This window comes from Micrasema longulum, unplaced genomic scaffold (genome assembly GCF_059751315.1).
Source record: "Micrasema longulum isolate JH-2025_06_02 unplaced genomic scaffold, ASM5975131v1 h1tg000987l, whole genome shotgun sequence".
Taxonomy (NCBI): domain Eukaryota; kingdom Metazoa; phylum Arthropoda; class Insecta; order Trichoptera; family Brachycentridae; genus Micrasema; species Micrasema longulum.
In genome coordinates this window covers 198,211-219,476 of record NW_028278176.1, presented here as the reverse complement: position 1 = coordinate 219,476, position 21,266 = coordinate 198,211, and the positions used below count along the sequence as shown (strand labels likewise).

General features: G+C 31.2%; 2 protein-coding genes across 2 annotated transcripts in view; one reads left to right on the top strand and one right to left on the bottom strand.

Moving 5' to 3' along the window:
• Positions 1–21,266, bottom strand: part of Flo2 (flotillin-2) — a 704,941-nt gene that overhangs the window by 526,170 nt on the left and 157,505 nt on the right. The window lies entirely within an intron of this gene.
• LOC148277737 (glucose dehydrogenase [FAD, quinone]) overlaps positions 20,600–21,266 on the top strand; it is a 46,138-nt gene continuing 45,471 nt past the window's right edge. The window contains exon 1 of the mRNA XM_088232449.1: positions 20,600–21,250. The gene's annotated coding sequence lies outside the window, so the exon portion shown is untranslated. The remainder of the gene's footprint in view (positions 21,251–21,266) is intronic.

Below are 21,266 nucleotides of genomic sequence, written 5' to 3'. Positions count from 1 at the left end.
GAGAAAAGTTAATTTCAAGATACAGATATATCTGGACCAAGTGAAAGTGTGATAATAACTAAAAGCAAACATTTCGTTTTGTTCATCGGAGGAATGTCTTACGTCACAACGTTTTAGGAAGACAAAACGGTATAAAAATGAAGTCGACAGATGAAAAGTCATACAGCCGGCTAATTCTGTTACAATTTCGTTTCGTAAATTCGTTCGTTCGTCATATATCCATCTCACTATTACGCAATCAAAATCGTATTTCGCTCGTAATTGAACAACTTTTAGAATAAGGCCACAGGCTTGTAGATAACGGCGACATAACCGTGTTATATAGGAGTAGTTGCACATTATTAATTCAATATGTACCAATTAATTTTTTATTAAAATGCTTTATTCAGAATATGTTTCGACACTTACTGCACTTTTTAAAAATATAATCAAAACATAACATATTTTAAGAAAAATATTTTTTAAAAGGTTTCGAAAGTAGGTATAAAATATTTATTTCAATTTTATTTATCGTTAAACTTCTTACCAATAGTCCTTAAAATGTAAGATGGTTAGAATGAAAGCTGTCAAACTCAAATCAATAGTGATGAAAATTACTGATCACTGATCAAGTACCGATCAAATCGATTCTATCAGTTTTTTCATGCTAACATGAAACTCTGTTTCCGAAAATTGATTAAAAAAACGCAAAAACAAGCCTATTATAGTGTGATGAATACAATTATTCACCAAAAGTAAGACATTTATACTTTTTTCGTGAACATTATCAAACGATTTTTTTTTATTCGATCAATTTGTCCCATCTCTAACGTTTTTGCAAAATGATGTAACCTTGTAAGAACGTCGTTAATAATTAGGTGTATTTTAGTTTTTTTTTGGGTTAAAAGCTGATTTCATATATTTATGTTGATTTATTTGTCAAGAATTGTATAAAAAAAATAAATTAACTTACCAAATACGAATGATTTTTCATGTGTCAATATAAATCACTCCTTAGACGTTACTACAAAGTTATGTCGTTAGTTATTCTGACAACTGTCATTCTAATCATCTTACATTTTAAGGACTATAGTTCTCTCCTATACACGTTTAAAATTATTATTTTTATTCGTTCTACTGGCTCTAGTACTGTTAATATATTTCTACTTATTTTGATGTAAATAGCTGTAAAAATCACAAATAAATCAAATAAAAAAATATAAAAATATATCAGGGAATAAAACAGACACAACTTATGTTAACACTGAATACAAATTTAGGTATGTATAAAATGTAAGATTGCCCACAACTGCTGGAGAAAAATAAAATTTGTATCCCGCAACGTACAACTCGGCTGTAATAATTGTTTCCTATTTCAAGCACAAATCATAAGAATGCATCTTTTCCTAGAATCCTAAATTATTATAACACCTTTTTTATAGAAATCTTCATTTTATTTCATCACTCTAAGCAACTATAAAGAAAATGCTAAAACTTTAATTGCAAATAATAATTACAATTCAATCTAACTGTACCCAATTGAAGGTTTAACATTCTTTATTTTCTTGAATACTTTTACATTATATTTTATTTATTTTCTCTTGTTTGAAGAAAAAAAGAAAAGAAGACTGATCTGGGGTTACTCCGTGTGCATCCGATAACCAATAGATTTTTTAAAGACAATTAACAAAAAAAAACTGAAAATATTATTATGTTATTATTCTTTATTATTGTTATGTTTTATTTTTTACAAGTGGAATTACAAGGAGTGGCTTTTCACGGGTACGTTTTTTTGAATATTTTTTTTGCATTGTATTAACTTAATATAGAAAACTAAAATTTGCCTACAATTTTGGTTTATTTGAAAATATTGTACTTTTTTGTTACAATGACTGTTCTTTTCTTTTAATAAATAAATTACAATTGCGAACGGCACTTACACTAGGACAGGCCCCCGATCTGGAGCTGAATACCGGTGGTTGGTGGAAACTAAGTCTATGATGCGGCACACTTTTAACAAAATAAACGCGCGATTTACTACACGAGGTCTAAAAAAGATACTTAGGTGGGAAGTGAACAGTTGTGGTGGGTACAAAGGACGTTAAAGTTGTGACAATAATTTAAAGAATGTACGCCCACATAATTCGAAACCAGAGATGAATATGATTGCTTTTGTTACTCGTGTACTATTTAAGATTTTAAGATAAAATCAAATACAAAATAACCTGAAATGTGGAAAGATTTGTCTGAGGTATAAGACCAATCGACTTTCTTCCGTGTAACTAATCATGAAAACGATGTTGTTATTTGTTCCGCACCTAATAATCAAAAGGCCCTTCTCAAGCTTTTACAGAGGTGAAAAAATTGACAAGATTTTATTGTCTACTCAATTTGAAAATAATACATTTCACGGAACCACTAAAAAGAGAAATCGCGGATGTCTTGATTTGTATTTCGATCACGATCGTTTCATTATTTTAACTAGGCTCGCGAGGATAAGTTTGCCACTAAACTTGTAGATAGATATGGAATACGATCAATTTTCTTTTGAGAAAGGCAATAAAATGTGTAACAAAAATAAATATCACGAAAATTTAGAGTTTTTAATATTTAAAATTTAACTTACCGGTACGCATCAGGAAGATCAGGAAACGGGATACAATGATTTGAATAGATAAAAACGGCTGTAGAAGTCGTACCTGGAACAAATATATTAAAAATCAGCAAAAAATAAACGAGGATGTCCAGCGCCACAAGAAAAATATAAAAAAATAGTTTATAGCCTTAAAATTAAACTTGAAAAAGTAAAATTATTTTTTTTGGCACAAGTGTTCCGTGGAACTCTCAAAGTACCACCCCCTACAACTCAAGCGTGTCCCTAGCAGTAGTTTCCATAAAAACGCTTATTAAAGCTGGAGAAAATTGTCGAAAAATTAAATTAAAAAAGCATCGACAAAATAGTATTTTTTGATTATAAATTCGATAAGTAACCCCCTAAAAGGGAGAGTCCTGAGGAATACTTGTGCCAAAAATGATTTTTTTTTGTTTTTGTGATCATTTTTATTTTTAGTATTCTTCAATAATATGAATGCTTCCTTTCTCCATTATGTTGTATCCCGACGTAATACAAAGTTTTTGGCCTTAAAGAGTTACGGATACGTTATCATGTTTTTGTAATGTGTATATTTGAATGAATAAATAAATAAATACAATACAGTATTTTTTTAGGATGATGTTTTTGTATTGCCGAATATTTCTTGGGCATAGAAATGGAATGATAAATGGTATCGAAAATCTTTTCTAAACCGTACCAAAAAAACGTACCTATGTCGTCATCATTCGCAATGAGAAACGATCTTCTCTACGCTTGATTTCCATTTTTGAGGATTTTTACCCGAGAGAACCCATGGCAAAAACACTCGTCCTGGGTTTTGGTTATATTTAAAACACAGAACCGTATTCGTCATCCGCTCGGACACATAATTGAATCTCAAGCTATGTCTAAATTACACACTGTAAATTTTATCGGAATTTCATTTATTGATAGCACCAAAAAGTCACAAATTTTCATTTCGTTCATATTCAATATTATTTACTTACTTTCAAATTCATCGCATAACTTGTTTACCCGTGAAATAAAATCTCCAATTACTCAAATTAGCAAAAAAACATAATATAAATTTAATATCTACGTGATAATAAAAAAATGTGAAGAAAATAATTCTAAAACGCATAAGAAAATATCAACGCTAAAATTTCTAAATGACTGATACTGAAAGTGAATTTTGCAGAAGAGTTAAGATTTTTAAAATGAAAAATAAGCACTGCTATTTCAAAATGTTATTAAATATTTGTAAATAATCACTTACCGACTTTTTTGTGCCTACCGGTTTCGAGACATACCCGTCTCTTTGTCAGAATAAAAATTAAATCAACATGCAAAACCCACTATACACCTTCACCATAGTTGTTGCACATAAATATAAAACCAACATGACACGCATTTTAATGAGCACATGCACCGATTAAGATAAACATGGACTGATTAGGTTATGAAAACATTTTATGTTATGAGACGGGTACGTCTCGACACCGGTAGACATAATAAAGTCGGTAAGTGGTTTTATACTAAAAAAATTAATATATAAGATGTAATTAAACATTATCTTTACCACTTTTATGTCATTCAATTATAAGTATACAAAAAAAAATCTTATTTTATTATTGTTTTTTTTGCATTTTTTTAATTATTAATATTACATATAATACAAAAAGTACATATTATACTCCCAGGAGTTATTAAAGAAACTCATTTGGGAACGTACATAAAAAAAAACATTTTTGTGACAATACATAATATAATACATACAATATTTTGAGTTTGTCCAAATTTTTGTAGATAAGGACTGGATTCAACTCCCTGGGGAGCTGTTCATATTAACATATTACAACAGAGATGAAGAACATTAAGGAGAAGGTAATATAGAAGTCTAGGCATCTACAGGGCTTATGACCTGTCAATGGCTGGTTTAAGTGGCCACTTTACACACTGTGTAACATTCACCATTCTGCCTATATTTGAACATCTATATTCCTTCAATTCTTTCATCTGTTGATGTTTGTGAAGTTAAAGAGCTAAACCTAAAGTTAAAAAGCTAAAGCTAAAGTTAAACCAGCCATTGACAGGTCATAAGCCCTGTAGATGCCTAGACTTCTATATTACCTTCTCCTTAATGTTCTTAATCTCTGTTGTAATATGTTAATATAATACATAGTTAATACATCCGAAATAATAAGAAAACGTTATATAAAAAACATAAAACACAATATTTTACACCATCTGTATAAATTACATTAATAAATATCACTATTAAAAAGATTGAAGTAATATTTTTAAATTGCGACACTTCTGGATTTTTTATTCGATTTTTCGTGTTTTAGCTTATTTAGGTATAACTCGTTTGCTAAAAAAGAACGAAAAAAACTGAAAATGGCAAATAAAATCGAAAGTAGTTATAAATCTATGGAATATGAAAATAGTAGATTAGATCTATACATGGTATCTATTGTAAAATCTTCTAAAAAATACTTGCAATAAACAAATCAAATTTACAGCAAGGAAAATAGACTCATTACTTCAGGATCAAACGCATAATACTTGTGTATAAAAAAAAAATAATTTAAAAACTTATTAAATCCCCCCCTCCCCCTAGGTGAACCGAGAACATAAATATTGCGAGCGTCCCGGCGCCGCTTCAGTTTTCCTTCGGCCGTCAGTCGCGCTGTACGTCCGGCGTCCTCCCGCTGTAGGTTAGTTCGAATATGGAACACGGAACGCCTTACTCCGAAATCAAAAGTGTCTTGCTATAATAATAACCTATGAAAGTGTTCGCGGATCGGAGAAAGCTGCAGCCAATTGCAGCGGTTCTAAATTGCAAAATTGAAATTTGTATTCTCACTGTTGAAAAAAAATCAGTGCTTTATTTTCTCGGCGGTATTTAATAAAAGTTACTTTAATAAAAATTTTAAAATCCTCAAAAATTTATATTTTTCCTAATTATATTTGAGTGCTTATAAATAAAATTACTGGAAGATTTTTTTAATTACAAAGTGTTTCAACCTTCGATCAATCTTAAAAATGTTGATAAAAAATATTAAGTGCAACGATTCTAGATTATATTTGATTTTAAAAATATTTTCCTTATTTCAGTTTCAGTACTACAAAACAGCATTTTTTTTTATAACACATTATAATTAATAACTCACTAAAGACTTTTCGGTAGGACAATTTTTTTTAGGACGGGTTCACTTTACACAATTAAACATTAAATACATTTATTTATTACCATACAGGAATCACTATAAGGTCTTAAACAGGTATTTCTTCGGTTTTTTTTTTAATTGAAGATCTTCTATGTTAATGATGTTTTTCGGGAGATCATTGAACAGCCTTGGAATAACGCATTCCAACTATTTTAAAGACGAGGGATGTATTTTCGCCATAGGGGTGATTAAGGATATTAAAAAAACTTATTTTGTGTTTGTTCCAAATAGGACGATACTAGAAAACATGTATTAACATAATGTTAAAACGGAGACGGAGAACATTACGAAAAGGAATATGTAAGTCTAGATATTTACGGAGCTTACAGCTTGTTCTTAGCTGGTTTAAGTGACCGTTTTACATACTGTGTAACATTCACTTTGAGCCTATTTTTAACATCGATATTGCTTCAACTATCTGATGATTTTTGTGAAGTTAAATAGCTACAACCTTGATTGATATGGGTGAGATTTATCTGACTGCATTATTTCACCTACATACTAGGCAATGCCTGCAAATATTTTTTAATCGTTTCCTGTTTCGTTCGCATTTACTTCATATATGTATTTCGTCATAATCCTAGTCCTATATTTACAAACTTACAATAATAGTAAAGAGTGTAGAAAAATAAAACTCTTGCCGTACAAATGTTGCAAATTGTAATATTTACAAATGAAAATTATTTCAAATTAAAAATTATAAAATGGGAATTTGCAACATAGGTTATATAGGTATCCATGTTGTCAATGTTGACTTTAATTCTTAAATAAATAAAGAAATAGATAAATCGGCGTTATATTGTGGAATCCGGGATCATTAAAATTCACGACACAACGTTTTACCTCGTCTTTTCTAAAATATATTCGGATTTAGTGGAAAAATAAACCTGTCAAACACTTAAAGTTTTATATAGTCTTCGGCGAAGTTACGTTACAATAAAAGATCAAATGATTATAAACGTGCTTACATTTTATTTACTTCGTAGAATTCCATTGCGAGTTTTAAATGCCAAGATCGGAGCATTCCGATCTTTTTTTTATTTTTCTGTTTCGTAGCAAAATATCTAATTAAAATAAAAGTATCCAAAAAGTTAATAGTACAAGACCAAAATTGTGAGATTTTTAAATTTGACTACGTCCTTTAAAAAAAATAGCCAATAGCCGAATTCTAAAATCGGTTGGACTATTTATTTGATGTGATTTTAAACAATACAATAAATACGATTCTGCTTAAAAGAAATACATTATTTAAAATATTTTATTAAAATGTGGTATTCCACTACCGGAGGTAGTGATCAAAAAAACAAAAGTTGAACTAACATCTAAGTAACTCGTTGTGAATATTTATTTATTCTACTATGATTATGATCGTGTTGTGGTCCCGTGGCTAGTGTCTCGAACTCACGGCTCCAAGGTTCGAATCCCACTCTTCCCCAACTTGATTCCATTTTCTAATAGTGAGTTATTTACAACTCATTGAAAATGGCCATCAAAATGAAATATTTAGGTGAATCATAAGAACGCAAATAATTATTAAAAAAAATAATTTACCACTGGATTTCTCAATGAGGAATACATTATAAGTAAATAACATTTTTTTTATGACATCGAAATACTTTATTTAATAAAGAAATAAGTTAATTATAATTATAATTATTATTTTGAATCGGGTCGTGGTCCTGTGGCTAGTGTCTCGGACTCACGGACCAAAGGTCCGTGGTTCGAATCCTACTCCACCCCAACTTGATTCCCATTTTCTAATAGTGAGTTATTTACAACTCGTTGAAAATGGTTCTCAAAATTAAATATTTGCGTAAATCATAAGAACGCAAATATTTATTTAAAAAAATACTTATACACTTGAACATTTTTATTTATGCCGATTATTTGATTTAATAATGATTTATTTTAACTCATCTGGAAGTCCCGACTAAGCACGGATTTTATTTCTAGCGAGTCAAGACACGATTTCTATATAGAGTCGTGTATGTATTGTAAAGAACCGAAACAAAAAATAAACAAAAAAAAAAAAACATTATTTACTCGATGTAAATTTATTGGGGGTATAATTACCGGCATACATAAATTATTATAGTAAGATCCTTTGGGTTTTCAATAAACCAGAATGAATATTAAATTAAAATTAACTTTATTACACCAAAAAAAATAAAAGAAAATATTTAAGGCGTTAAGTTGGGACAACATATCAGGTCAAGAACCCTAGATATTATGAGGGCATAATACTCTCTAATAGTCAGAGTATTTGCCACTTAAACATGGTTTCACCGATATGAAAGATGTCGATCTCTAAAGTGATAATGTTCAGCTGCCTGACAGCTCTTCCAATCGGCATAACCAAAGCCAGGTTGGTTCTGGAAGCCGGGAGGTAAAACAGTAAGTGCTGACACTGTCGGAGATGTCCATCAGCATCATTAAACTTTATAGTCTCCAAAATGACCGAGTTCTTGATTGAAGATCAGTCGGTGTGAATACCTCTCTTCAAAGTTGTAAACTTTTGGTCCCCAACAAGCCCAAGAGGGATACAGTGGGATAGAGCCATGTAGAGATACCTGGGTTTTTTTTTCTGAACCCTCTCCAACATGAGATATCTCGCCTCCTGTCAGTTTTGACATCATCATGATTCCCGTATCCGCACCCAACGATGAATGGGACACTGCATTAGTAGACCAATCCCAGCATACGTCGATCATTTGTTACATGCAGACAAGATGACCAGTTTTGCGCTTCAGTTACCAGTCCAGTAGCTCAATCACAAATGACTATCGACGTGATAACATTTTCTCATCATGGTTGTCTGTCGTATTTGCTATCACAATGAAACATGCGTAAATGTTTTCCATCGTGATTATCATATTTTTAAATATTGTCACATTTTAACCTGATGCTTGGCAACACCTAGTATTAAATGTCAAAGTATTTACGGTTTACGACGTATAATCCTGCTGCGCAATCATATATTTGAATTTCACCGGTGTAAATATGGAAAATATTAAGAATAAATTAAGGAAGAAGTAGACAAACGCACTTATTAGTAGATTTACGAGACACAATTAGAAAAGATACCGATAGTTTAGAATATTGAAAATAAGCTATTTTTTATCGTGGCTCTGTTTGATTGTACGCGGCGCGCATGTATCAAAATAATCTATGTTCAATTTACTAACTTCAAATAAGTCGAACGAGGACAGCATGTTTTTTTCTTGACGTGTTTCGTTATTGTGTGCAAAACTGAACATGAAAATCAATGGAGATATCCTTTTCAAACACTTGCAGAAATCGATATCAAGTTCTGCTTGAAGGAGCAGCACTGGACATTTTTTTTTTTAATTACATGAAACGGATATTGAGAATAGTTCGCGAAGGGAATTTGTATTGGAACGTTTTTTAATTAGATAGTTGTACAGAAAATATCAGAAATAATAAAATAATAATAGTAATAACTTAACGACTATAAAATATTTAACGCTATTACATTATTAATTAAGACTTAATGGTGACAATTTAGCTACGAACATGCACCCGTCTGATGGATGATCTCGGCGATGCACCGTTTTGCCATAATACGGCTCGAGATATTCTCTTCATATGATATTTGAGATCAATTTTAATAAAGCTTCCTAGCCAATCGGCAACTCGGTGTAACCATAGAAAAGTTCTGATTTACATTCCATAAAACATTTAAACGGCGATTATCTCAGTTCGCGCTTTTTTGAGATGTATCGATTTGTCATCAGACGGGAGCGGGAATGTTTATATTTAAGGGAAACCATCGCCATCTCACGAAACAAAGCGACAGACCCAGCATCCCTAATTTTATTCGGGAACTCATAACACTTCTTTTATCTTTTATGCTACAGGGCTGCGATCGCAAACGCTATCTTCATCGGTACATATGGAAACGGTATAAACTAACATTGATATTTATCAATATGTTTCTTTTTTGGGTGATACCGTGTGTGTTAGATTTGTTCCGACGTTTCGGATACCATCGCAGGAGCCATCTTCAGGGTAAACTGAGTGTTTTGTTGAAAAAAGTGTGTGTTTAAGTACTAGTCACTTGTACCGTGTCGCAGTCGGCAATACACGGACACCCAAATAACATAAACAAAGACGACGGGCTAAAATTAAACTCAACATGGTTCCCAGCACTACATACTGCAAAAATGAATAGAAATGTGCCTACTGCCGACTGCGACACGGTACAAATTACGAGTACATAAACACACTCTTTTTTCTACTAAACAGTCAGTTTACCCCAAAGATGGCTCCTGCAATGGTAGCCGAAACGTCGGAACAAATATAACACACACGGTATCACCTAAAAAAGAAACATATTGATAACAGTGACCGTGAAAACCTTCGCACCTATTTAATCGATATTTATGTACGAAAATGTATATTTTTGTATGAAAATTCAAATCTTCGTCAGTAACCTGTGTTAAACAAACGTATTCTATTTTTTATACAGAAAACATAATTTTATTTTGCAGATAAAATTGGAGATAAATTTTTACTTCCCATTAGAGTACGGACCCAGAATGTTCAGAGTTACCTTATTCTTGAATTCTTAACATGGCAAGGCATTGCTGGTTTAAATAATTACTTACTACAGACTTTGTTCACTCCCAATTCTGTATTGACAATAAAAATATTAGCATTCACATTTCTTTAATTCTTCCGTCTATTGATTTTTACACAAGTAATATATTTTCTAGACAGATTATTCAAAAAAAAAAACAACAAATGTTTACGGAACTTGATCCGTATTATATATAGAATGTAAGCAATTGAATATTTCTCAGAAATATATTTTTTTCATATGATATAAAATTCTAATCGGCTAAGCGAACAAATACCGGCGAATCTTTCATCGTTCCATTGTAATTGAGAGCCAAGTCAATATAACGACATTATTTTTATAAATTTATTTATATAAGATCATTTCGGCACATCTAAAACTAATCAACGTGTTATTACATCAACATACTAGTTCCTAACAATTTTAAGCGTAAATAAATAAATAAACTTAAAATACTTATTTAACTATTAACTCGCGGAGTTTTAATAACATTTGAAGGGTACACGGTAAATAACGGACTTATGCAATTTTTTCGATTTTCGATATATTAATGTCACTTTTTTACCACGAATGAGTGCAATAGAATATAACATTCAAAACTTTGAAAATATGACTCCTTTTCTTATTAATGGAGAAAAAAAATCCGGTTGGTTAACAAACAGTAAAAAATGTAACGAAAAACCTAATGAGCTCGAGTATTTTTTTTAAACTAAAAGTAAACGTTTTTAAAACATATAAGTTTGTAAGTGAAAATTCTTGATGGAATTTCATTGTAATTTATTATATAAATAAAACACAAGTGATGCTTTAATCCACAAAATTGGAATATCCATACAATAAAACCACACTCACGAAGGATGGGACACTAAAAATAAAATAAAATACTTAAACTCATTAAAATAGCATTATTTCAACTCATTAGTTAACCCAAAGAAAATTTGTTGATAATGATCCTTAAGATAAAAATAACTTTATTTAATTTACTTACATATAACTTTGAATTTTCTATCCTTACCTCTGTTTTGTATAAATACATTTAACACTTCAAAAAAGATATCAGTCTCGAAGATATCGCGAAAGCGATGAAACCGGTCACTGGATATTCCAAATTCGTGGATTAAAGTATCACTCGTGTTTTATTTATATAATAAAAGTAGACGTTTTCGTTAATTTTTTTTGAGATTATATTTAAACATATATTTTATGATCCTGGGTCTTAAGTACTCCATATTTAAGAGAATTACCAGCAGAGATTTACAAACAAAAAGAAGTGTTAAAATTCTCTTGCACAAAATAGTTAAAACACTGCAAGTTCGAGAATTGCTGTGGCTTTGCATCAGTTTAAAACAATCAAATAATGATAATGTCAAAATTTCTCTCAAACATAACCATAGTGCACGCTTCACCGTACAATAGTGTTTTAGTAGTCTAAACAATATGTAAAAAGAACTGTTCATTATTTAGTACCTAGCATTTTCAATTTATTGCGGATAGAACTTAAATTTAACACATCATGTAACTAGAACAAAATAAGAGAGTTGCTTTTCGATTAAACGTTTCTAAAGGATACTTATTAAACTAGTTTATGTGTAAAAATTTTTTTCAATTATACATAAATATATATTTTATTTTTTTCTTAAGTTAGCTTATATTAAAACTAATATAAACTATTATGTACATTTACATCATCTATATATATTTACATTTCCTTACAGTAACTTATACATTTATTTTTAAATTCTTTCAGACACTTTTCATTCTTCATACATTCAGGCATCTCATCATACATTTTTAAACCCTTATACATCAAACAATTTTGCGACTCAGCTCTTTCCAATAATGGTAGTCTTATTTTATCCTTTTGTCTAGTAGCATATTCATGACAATTTTTGTTTAAGACAACTTTATCCTTAAAATATTTTGGTAATTTATCGTGAAAAAATTTATGTATAAATATCAACATATTAAATTTAAGTCTCCTTCTTACAGATAACCATTTTAGTTCATCTCTCATTTTTTTTACATTGCTATATTTATTTTTCTTAAGAACTATTCTCATCGCTTTATTTTGTAAAATTTCTAGTTTATTTAAATTTCCTTCGTTTGCTAAAAATAATATTGTTGAGCAGTAATCTATATGTGGAAGAATGATTGTTTTGTAAATTAGTTCTGCAGTATCTTTATTTAATTTATTTCTCAATCTACTAAGGAAACATATTTTTTTTGATATTTTTTTATTAACGTGTTCAAAATTTGCATTTAATGTCAATTTTGAATCAAGTATTATCCCCAAATATTTCATTTCATGAACCTTTTCTATGGTTTCATTATCAATAAGTACATTCATCCTTGGGTTTGGCTTTTTCCTTCCTAACTCCATGTATTTTGTTTTTCCAACATTAAGCTGAAGTTTATTAATTTTGAGCCACTCAGATATTCTGTTTAAGTCAGATATATGTTCTTTCTTGTATTACAATATATATACATATATATATATTTATGTATTATTTGTATGTACTATATATTTCTGATCTTTCCGACTGTTAATTATTGCTGTAAATTCATTATTTTTATGAATTTAGGTAATATTATAAAAGTTTCCAATAATATAAATCTTCACCAACAAGCCACAGAAAGTGGATTGGTGGGATTTCAGTTTTTTGTAAAAAAAAAAAAAAATGTTAAAAGTGTAAAATGTATATTCATGTTGACAAATATTTATTTATGCAAATATTTTTATTCATTATATATATGGCCTAAGCCAATTACAACAGTTACATGAATAAACATATGTACAATAAAAAGAACATAAAACTATGAAGCAATGACTAACGCGGGCAATAAAATAATGGTGTACAATATATTCATTAACACTATCAACATATAAGACTTCGGGCTAAACCATGTCCTTCCATATTCATCCAAGATCTATACCAAAGAATTCCAAGTTGTGTGACGAATTGACTTAACTACAAATGGTGAACATTGGGAAATAAAAACAAAAGGTGTTCTGAAAAGATTTTATAAATAGCAGATTTTGACTTCTGGTAAAACGGTTGTGAACACGAAAAGAAACTGATTGCAATAGAGATGGGACGCAACATAATTATGTACATATATTAGTTACTTTATTAAATACAAGACCCCAGTATCCCAAAAACGAGATTTTTCATCTTCTTTTTGCTCTCCTGTAAAATTTATGCTTGGTTAATGAGCTCATTTTCGCCGTGTACCCTTCATTTTCGATGAACAAAAAAACGTGTAATAATTTGAAAAATTGAAGACAAGATAAAAAAAAACAGCGGGAGATTTGAAATTAGAATATCGCCACGTGACACTTCGCCGACATAAATATCGCTAAGCGCTCTGTGGCTCGGGGCAAAAGAGCGACGCGGAATCGATTGCGTCAATGCGCGCAGCGTGGTCAGGATAAGCGCTTTGGCATTAAGTGCCCGGCACAAAAACCGTATTTCGCTGTTGCGTCACTGACGATTTGACCGCTTTCCACCGACCTGCTGTGAACACGTTGCGGCTACTTGGGATGTTAGTATTGCGTCAGAAGTAACCAAGCTGTGGCGCGCGTCAACCTTCGTCCGATTGCTGGGTCGGTGAGTTGGGGTCTTTTATTTTCGCGCGCATTCCACTCCGAGGTATCGAGAGAAGGCCGGCAGGAGCATACATTATATGTATTTATTTTTTTATTAAAGAAGGTAAAAATATGAACAGCAAATATAAAAGGAAAAATAATGAAACCCACTAAACCACGAAACCGCGAAACCGGCGTATCAGCAGGTTTCTTATTTTTCCTTTACAAAGAGAAACGTTTGAGAAATTATATAAATTTAAAAAGCAATATAAACATTATTGAGAACTAAAAGCATACCTAATTTTCACACAAAATTTATTTTTAAAAATTAAAATAGATGACATTTAATGATAATCAATATAAAGCTTTTTTACACATTAATCATTTAATTATTTTTTCTTAAAAGCTTTGTCAACATTTTCTTTAAAAATCATCTTGGGAATCTTATTAATTTTTTTTTAGTAATTGTATAATGAAGTGTTCTTTGGCCATACTTGTTTACAAACCTCGGTACTGACAAGCCTTCACATTGTGCTAGCCTTGTATTATGTGTAAGTAAATCACTATCAAATCTATATCTAGTAACAAATGAGCCATAGAATAGCATTTACAGACCGGCACCCTTGCTTTTAAAAAAGTTCGGGTAACTTTTCCTTATCAAGTCTAGGTGATTTGTTTATTAATTTAAGAGCCGAGGTTTGTAAAGATTGATTTTTTTAATGTTGGCTTTACAAGAAAGGCCCAAACTGGTAATACCGTACCTAATAATTTATTCTGCTAATAACTGATAAATAAGTCTTAGTGTTTTTATTGGTACCAAATATTTTATTCTAAACATGCTGCCTATAACTGTCCTTAATCTTTTACACAATATTTTTATCCCATTTAAAAAAAATATCAATAGTAATGCCCAAATACACATATTCATCAACTACACCAATTTTTTCACAGTTACATAATATGACAATACCACTATGAAGACAGTTAAAGATATGAGATTATTATTATTATTATTATTTTATGTAGTAACACTTCCAACCGGTAGAACACGATGACCAAGTTTGGTCGAGTCAGTCCCCTCCTCAAGCGAGCGCACAGCCACAAACTCGGAAGGGTCAGATTTATTAAAAGGGCGGCCTCCGTGGTGTAGTGGTCAAGACGCTTGACTCACGCACGGAAGGTTCCGGGTTCGATTCCCGGTGAGAACGACACACGCTGCTTTACATATGTCCACACTGATGATTAAACGTCGAACAGAAGGGCTTTATACATATAAGGGCGGTCCAGCTCCCAGCCTCGCCAATTCATTAAAAGAAGGACGCTAAGTTGAAGTGACAGAAAAAAATCCGAGTACGTCATATTTTTTATTTTTTTTAACTTCAGTAAAATCTCATCACTTGGCAAGTGAACGAAATTTCAAAAAATCGCTTTAAAATATTCAGAAAATATTTTTATTAAAAAAACACAGTTTTTAAAACACTGGTAACATTAATCTAAGTGCCGAAGGCAATCTTCCTTAGAACAAGATATTGTTCTTTGAGGTTTTATTAAAATACAATAATTATAATCTTAAGTAATTTAAAGTGACTACGGTACTTACTACCTTGCAGACGTAATAGATAAATTAAGATGAAGGCTTCACATTCATGACTTTTATTTTTGATAAATTATTCATCTTAAATGCCATGTTAAAAAATATGAAGGTCGATTAAAATAGGACAATATTTATTCAGTTATAAACGACCTCGTAAATTTATTATATTATAAAAATTAAGAAATCGAACACTAATTTTGAGCAGATTTATTTCAATATTTTTGTAGAAATTTGTTTGATAGGTTTGGTGTTCGATTGAAATTTAAAGTCGCTCATAATGATAGAATTTCGCGAAGAGCTAAAAAACAAAAATAAATTATAATTTAAAATTTACATATTCGGTTGAATCCTTTAAAATTCAAATTTATATAAGGATATTTTAACAAATCAAAGGGGGAAAATCACTAAGATGCCTTTAATCAGGGGAATAGAGAGAATTATCGACTAATTAGTTGTAAAATAATGAAGAATACAAGAATCGGGTTGTGGTCCCGTGGCTAGTATTGCGGACCACGGAACAGAGATCCGAGGTTCGAGCCCGACTCTACCACAACTTTATTTCCATTTTTTGATAGTGAGTTATTAACATCCCGTTAAAAATGGCCACCAAAATTAAAATATTTAGGTACATTATGGGAACAATGTTTTGCGTATGTCCAAATGCTTTCAGACAGACAGAATTTCCTCCCTAGGGAGTTATTCAGATCTAAATTTGTTTTTTGGGAGGGAATATGGAAGTCTAGGCATTTACAGGGCTTATATCTTGTCATTGGCAGGTTTAAGTGGCCACTTTACACACTGTGTAACATTCACCATTCTGCCTATAATTAAACATCCAGATGTCCTAAACTCATCCATTAGTTGACTTTTGTGAAGTAAAAGAGCTGAAAACTTTATCAATTAGGTGAGATTCACCTACTAGGCAACGGCTGAAAACTATTTTCCATTTTTCAAACTTCTTTTACCGGTTAGATAATTTAAAAATGTTTTGAGTAAGTCCAAACGCTTGCAGACAGGCTGGATTTCTTCCCGAGGGAGTCATTCGGAGATGAGGAAATATGGATGTTTAAACATAGGCAGGATAGTAAATGTTACACAGTGCCTCAAGTGGCCACTCAAACCAGCCAATGACAGTTCGTAAGCCCTGTAAATGCCTAGACTTCTATATTCAGTGTTTTCCCTCTGTGTCGCAACGAATTTAGATCTAAATTTAAAAAACGCAAATATTTCTCTTTTTCAAAAAATAAATTAAAATATTGACTAATTTGTAGTAATTGTGAGTAATATTTTGTTGCTGTGTCCTCTTTTTCTATATATTTAGAAAAAAACGGACACAACTTATACTAAAACCAACAAATTACTCAATAATGTAATCGCCTTCATTATTTCACAACAAATAAGTCGATGATAATCAATGGGTTTGTAGAGGGACTGCTTGACCGAGAAATGAAAGAATTTAATACATTTTGAGATTTAAAAAAAAATAATTTTAATGACTTTTTCGAAAAAAATTATTAGGATTCTTTTAAAGCTTGAAGTTCTTGAACTCATGCTAGAATGTTTCTCTAAAGTTTCGCGGTCTGTTCCTGAAAAACCGTGTATACCAATCCATAAGTCCATAAGCCCGTCAATTAATAAATGCGTTTGTAGTGTCGAGAGTCGATTATTGTAATGGTATCTATGCAGGTCTACCAATGAACAAAATGACTCCCCTACAATCTGTATTGAACGCCGCAGCGAGACTTATTTTCGGAATCCCTAAGTTCAGTCATATCACTCCACTACTTCGGGAACTACACTGGCTACGTTTTCCACATAGGGTCGAATACAAACTCTGTTGACTTATGTATAAGTCACTGCACAACTCTGCTCCGGAATATCTAAGGGAACTATGCATTCCAGATGAACAAGCTGATAGGCGTCTCACGCTTAGATGAGCTACGTCTACGGCGAGAGGAAAAGTTATTATACCTCTACGCAAACAGCGCACTTAATTTAGTGAACGCGCATTCGCGGTCGCAAGCCCTATGGCATGGAATGCTCTCCCAGCAGAGGTGCGAGGCTGTGAAAGTGAAGTGATGTTTCGGAAAAAAAATTTAAACCAACTTGTTCTCTAAATCATTTGAATAAATCCGTAGCATGTGACAACAAAATAAATTGTTTTAATTAAATTACAAATTTGAAAGTTTCAATTAAATTCATTTAACAATAGAATCACTATGTAAAGCGCCCTTGAGGTATTTTATTACGAAAATGGCGCTATTTAAGATATCCATAATAATAATAATAATAATAATAAGAGTTGCTTAAATAAACGTGTCGATAGGTTAGAAAAAAAAGGGGAGCATTTTTTATTACGTATGACTAGAAAATACAAGTCATTGCATAATATACGATACAAGGAACATTGAGTAAACTATGAGAAGAAATGTAACTTTCTTCTCCTTTTTGAAATTATGCAAGTACATATAAAATAATTTCCCAATGCACTTAGTGCCAACAATGAATAACAGTAACTATGTACCAAATAACAACACAATAATAAACAACAAAGAGCCTTTTGTACCGAACTTAACGGCCATCGATCATCTGTTTTTGTACTGGCATTTGGGAATAACATTATGACTGTGTAATGTTAATGCAAATAAGGTTTGCTTTTTGAGATATTCGGTAATTAGCTATGGAGAAGTATATGCTAGCGAACGCGTTTACCGACAGAAACACCGTGGAACTTGGTGAATTTAATTATTTTCTTTGAATTTTAAGCAGGAGCTATCGAGTTATCAAAATAAAATTACGTGACTTATACTAAAATTTTAGTCGGGATTTCTCGCATAGTAAAATTATTTATGTATTTTAAGCGAAAAATCTTAAGGATTTTGATTTATTATATAAATAAAACACGAGTGATACTTTAATCCACAAATTTGGAATATCCCGTGACCGGTTTCATCGCTTTCGCGACATCTTCGAGACTGGTATCTTCATTAAAGGGTTAAATGTATTTATACAAAACAGAGGTAAGGATAGATAATTCAAAGTTATATGTAAGTAAATCAAATAAAGTTATTTTTATCTTAAGGATCATTATCAATTATTATTTTTTTTAGGCCAAACGGGTAGAGCCTTTAAAACACGCATAAAAGAGCACATACAATCATGGTCTAATAACAAAGATAATTCAAATTTTGCCAATCATTTAATAGAAAATAAACATTCCCTTGAATTAAAAAATAATGCAAAAATAATCCATATTGCACCTAAAGGCCATAAACTTGACAAATTAGAAATTCTCGAAATTAATAGATTAAAAAATAAACCGGACGTAGAATTACTGAATAAACAGAAAACACAAGTGCATTCTCCATTACTTTACCCATTGTAATATAATTTTACTAATAACTTTTTACCCAACATTATTTTGGTACGTGTATTTGTACATATAAAAAACTTTTTACCCTTTGTTTTTCAGAAATCATTATTTACAAAACCACACTCACGAAGGATGGGACGCTAAAAATAAAATAAAATACTTAAACTCATTAAAATAGCATTATATCAACTCATTAGTTAACCAAAAAAAATAAAAAATTTGACAATGATCCTTAAGATAAAAATAACTTTATTTAATTTACTTACATATAACTTTGAATTATCTATCCTTACCTCTGTTTTGTATAAATACATTTAACTCTTTAATAAAGATACCAGTCGGTCACTGGATATTCCAAATTTGTGAATTAAAGTATCACTCGTGTTTTATTTATATAATAAATTACAATGAACTTCCATCAAGAATTTTCACTTACAAACTTAAATGTTTTAAAGGATTTTGTTTAAAAAAAATATCAGGGAGACTTACGTGCAAGGCATTTGTACACCAAATGCAGCGTATTTCGATCATCTGTAATATGAAGGTAAGGTTATTGTACCTCTACGCAAACAGCGCACTAAATTCAGTGAACGCGCATTTGCGGTCGCAGGCCCTATGGCATGGAATGCTCTCCCAGCTGAGGTGCGAGGCTGTGAAAGTGAAGTGATGTTTCGGAAAAAGCTTAAAACCCACTTGTTCTCTAAATCATTAGAATAAATCCGTAGCGTCTGATAACGAAATAGATTGTTTTAATTAAATTACAAATTTACAAAACAACAAACAAACAAAGCATCGCGCCGTTTCTGAGTAGGGGTGGGCAGAGGGGATAAAACGCCATATCACTCTATCTTGGCATACAGACATCGCTTCTTCTACATTCATACATCTTCTCATGCACGCACGCCGATTATTCCTACTTTTGACATGTCCATCTTCAAGTATTTGTTGGATTTGGTCATGCTATGTCTTCCTCGATTTCCCTTTATTTCTTCATCCATCAAAATTCGCATCGTAAATACTTTTAGCCGTTCTTTCGCTGTTCATTCGCTCTACATGTCCAGACCAGCGCAGAGCTCCATTCTTGATTTTGTCGATAATGCTTGTCTCAGCCTTACATAATGTACGGATCTCAACATTTGTGCATCTATCGTACATAGTTTTACCACACATTCGCCTGAGAGATCGCATTACGAGAGCATTTAGCCTACTTTCATCTCTGTTTATCCAAGTCCACACTTTGCTCCCATACATCAGGGTTGGCACCAGGACTCTTATGGTCCGAATAATACGGGATATTTCTCATACAGAAGTTTACTGTTTTTTTTTTTTTAAAGCAGGCGTCTAATAATATGAAAGGACTCAAATTATACAACATTAATATTTTTAATATTTAACGCTTTTTTAAAAAAATAAAATAATTTGAAATTTTTTTGGATTTTGTTTTGAACGACGTATAAATTCTATTTTATTTTTTATTTAACGATATTTGACTTAATATTGTTTTTGTATAATACGTAATAAAATATTCATATTTAATAGATCTTTTCCTTTTTCTTATGGTTAACACGGGGACAGACTAAAAAGCTATTATACGTTCGACGCCGTAATAATTTAAAATTATTAAATTAATTCAAATTAATTCATACATATCAAATTTTTACGGCAAAAACCCAAATAATAAATGTAAATATAAAAAAAACATGTTTAAAATATTGAAATTTTACAAAGACCTTTTTGCTGGAGAAAAATGGAGGTTTAATAAAATCAACTATGCACTAGTTGCCGGTAAAAAAATACATTATTCAACCGCTTTCATAAAATTTCATAAAACGTTTTCTAACATAAAAGTTTACGACAAAATGTACATAAAGATATCATGTCGTGAAAGAATAAATACGATATTAGTTTATATACCGTAGACCCCATGAATATTTGAATAAATAAGGCGCTATTTCACATTAAGTAATTGCATAACAAAAAATGAATAGCAATAATTTAAAATTGGGAAGAGAAGAGAGTAATATGAATCTTTGATTTGGGACTTTCCAATTCGGCGAGGAAATAAAGCATTGATTACTTTAAATTCAATCGATCGTGCAAGTTAATTAATTTTTGGATTCCGCCGGTGAATACTTAACGATCGAATATTTGATCTAAGAAATCTTCACTTCGTTTATTTAGTATCAAATCGTGGATTATTCGTTATAAAAGTGAATTGAACTATGTGTAGATAAATTGGACTGATGCGGTAAAAAGTGTGTGTGTTGCTCAATAAAAGAAAATGCTACGTACAAGGTATGTACTCGTAAAT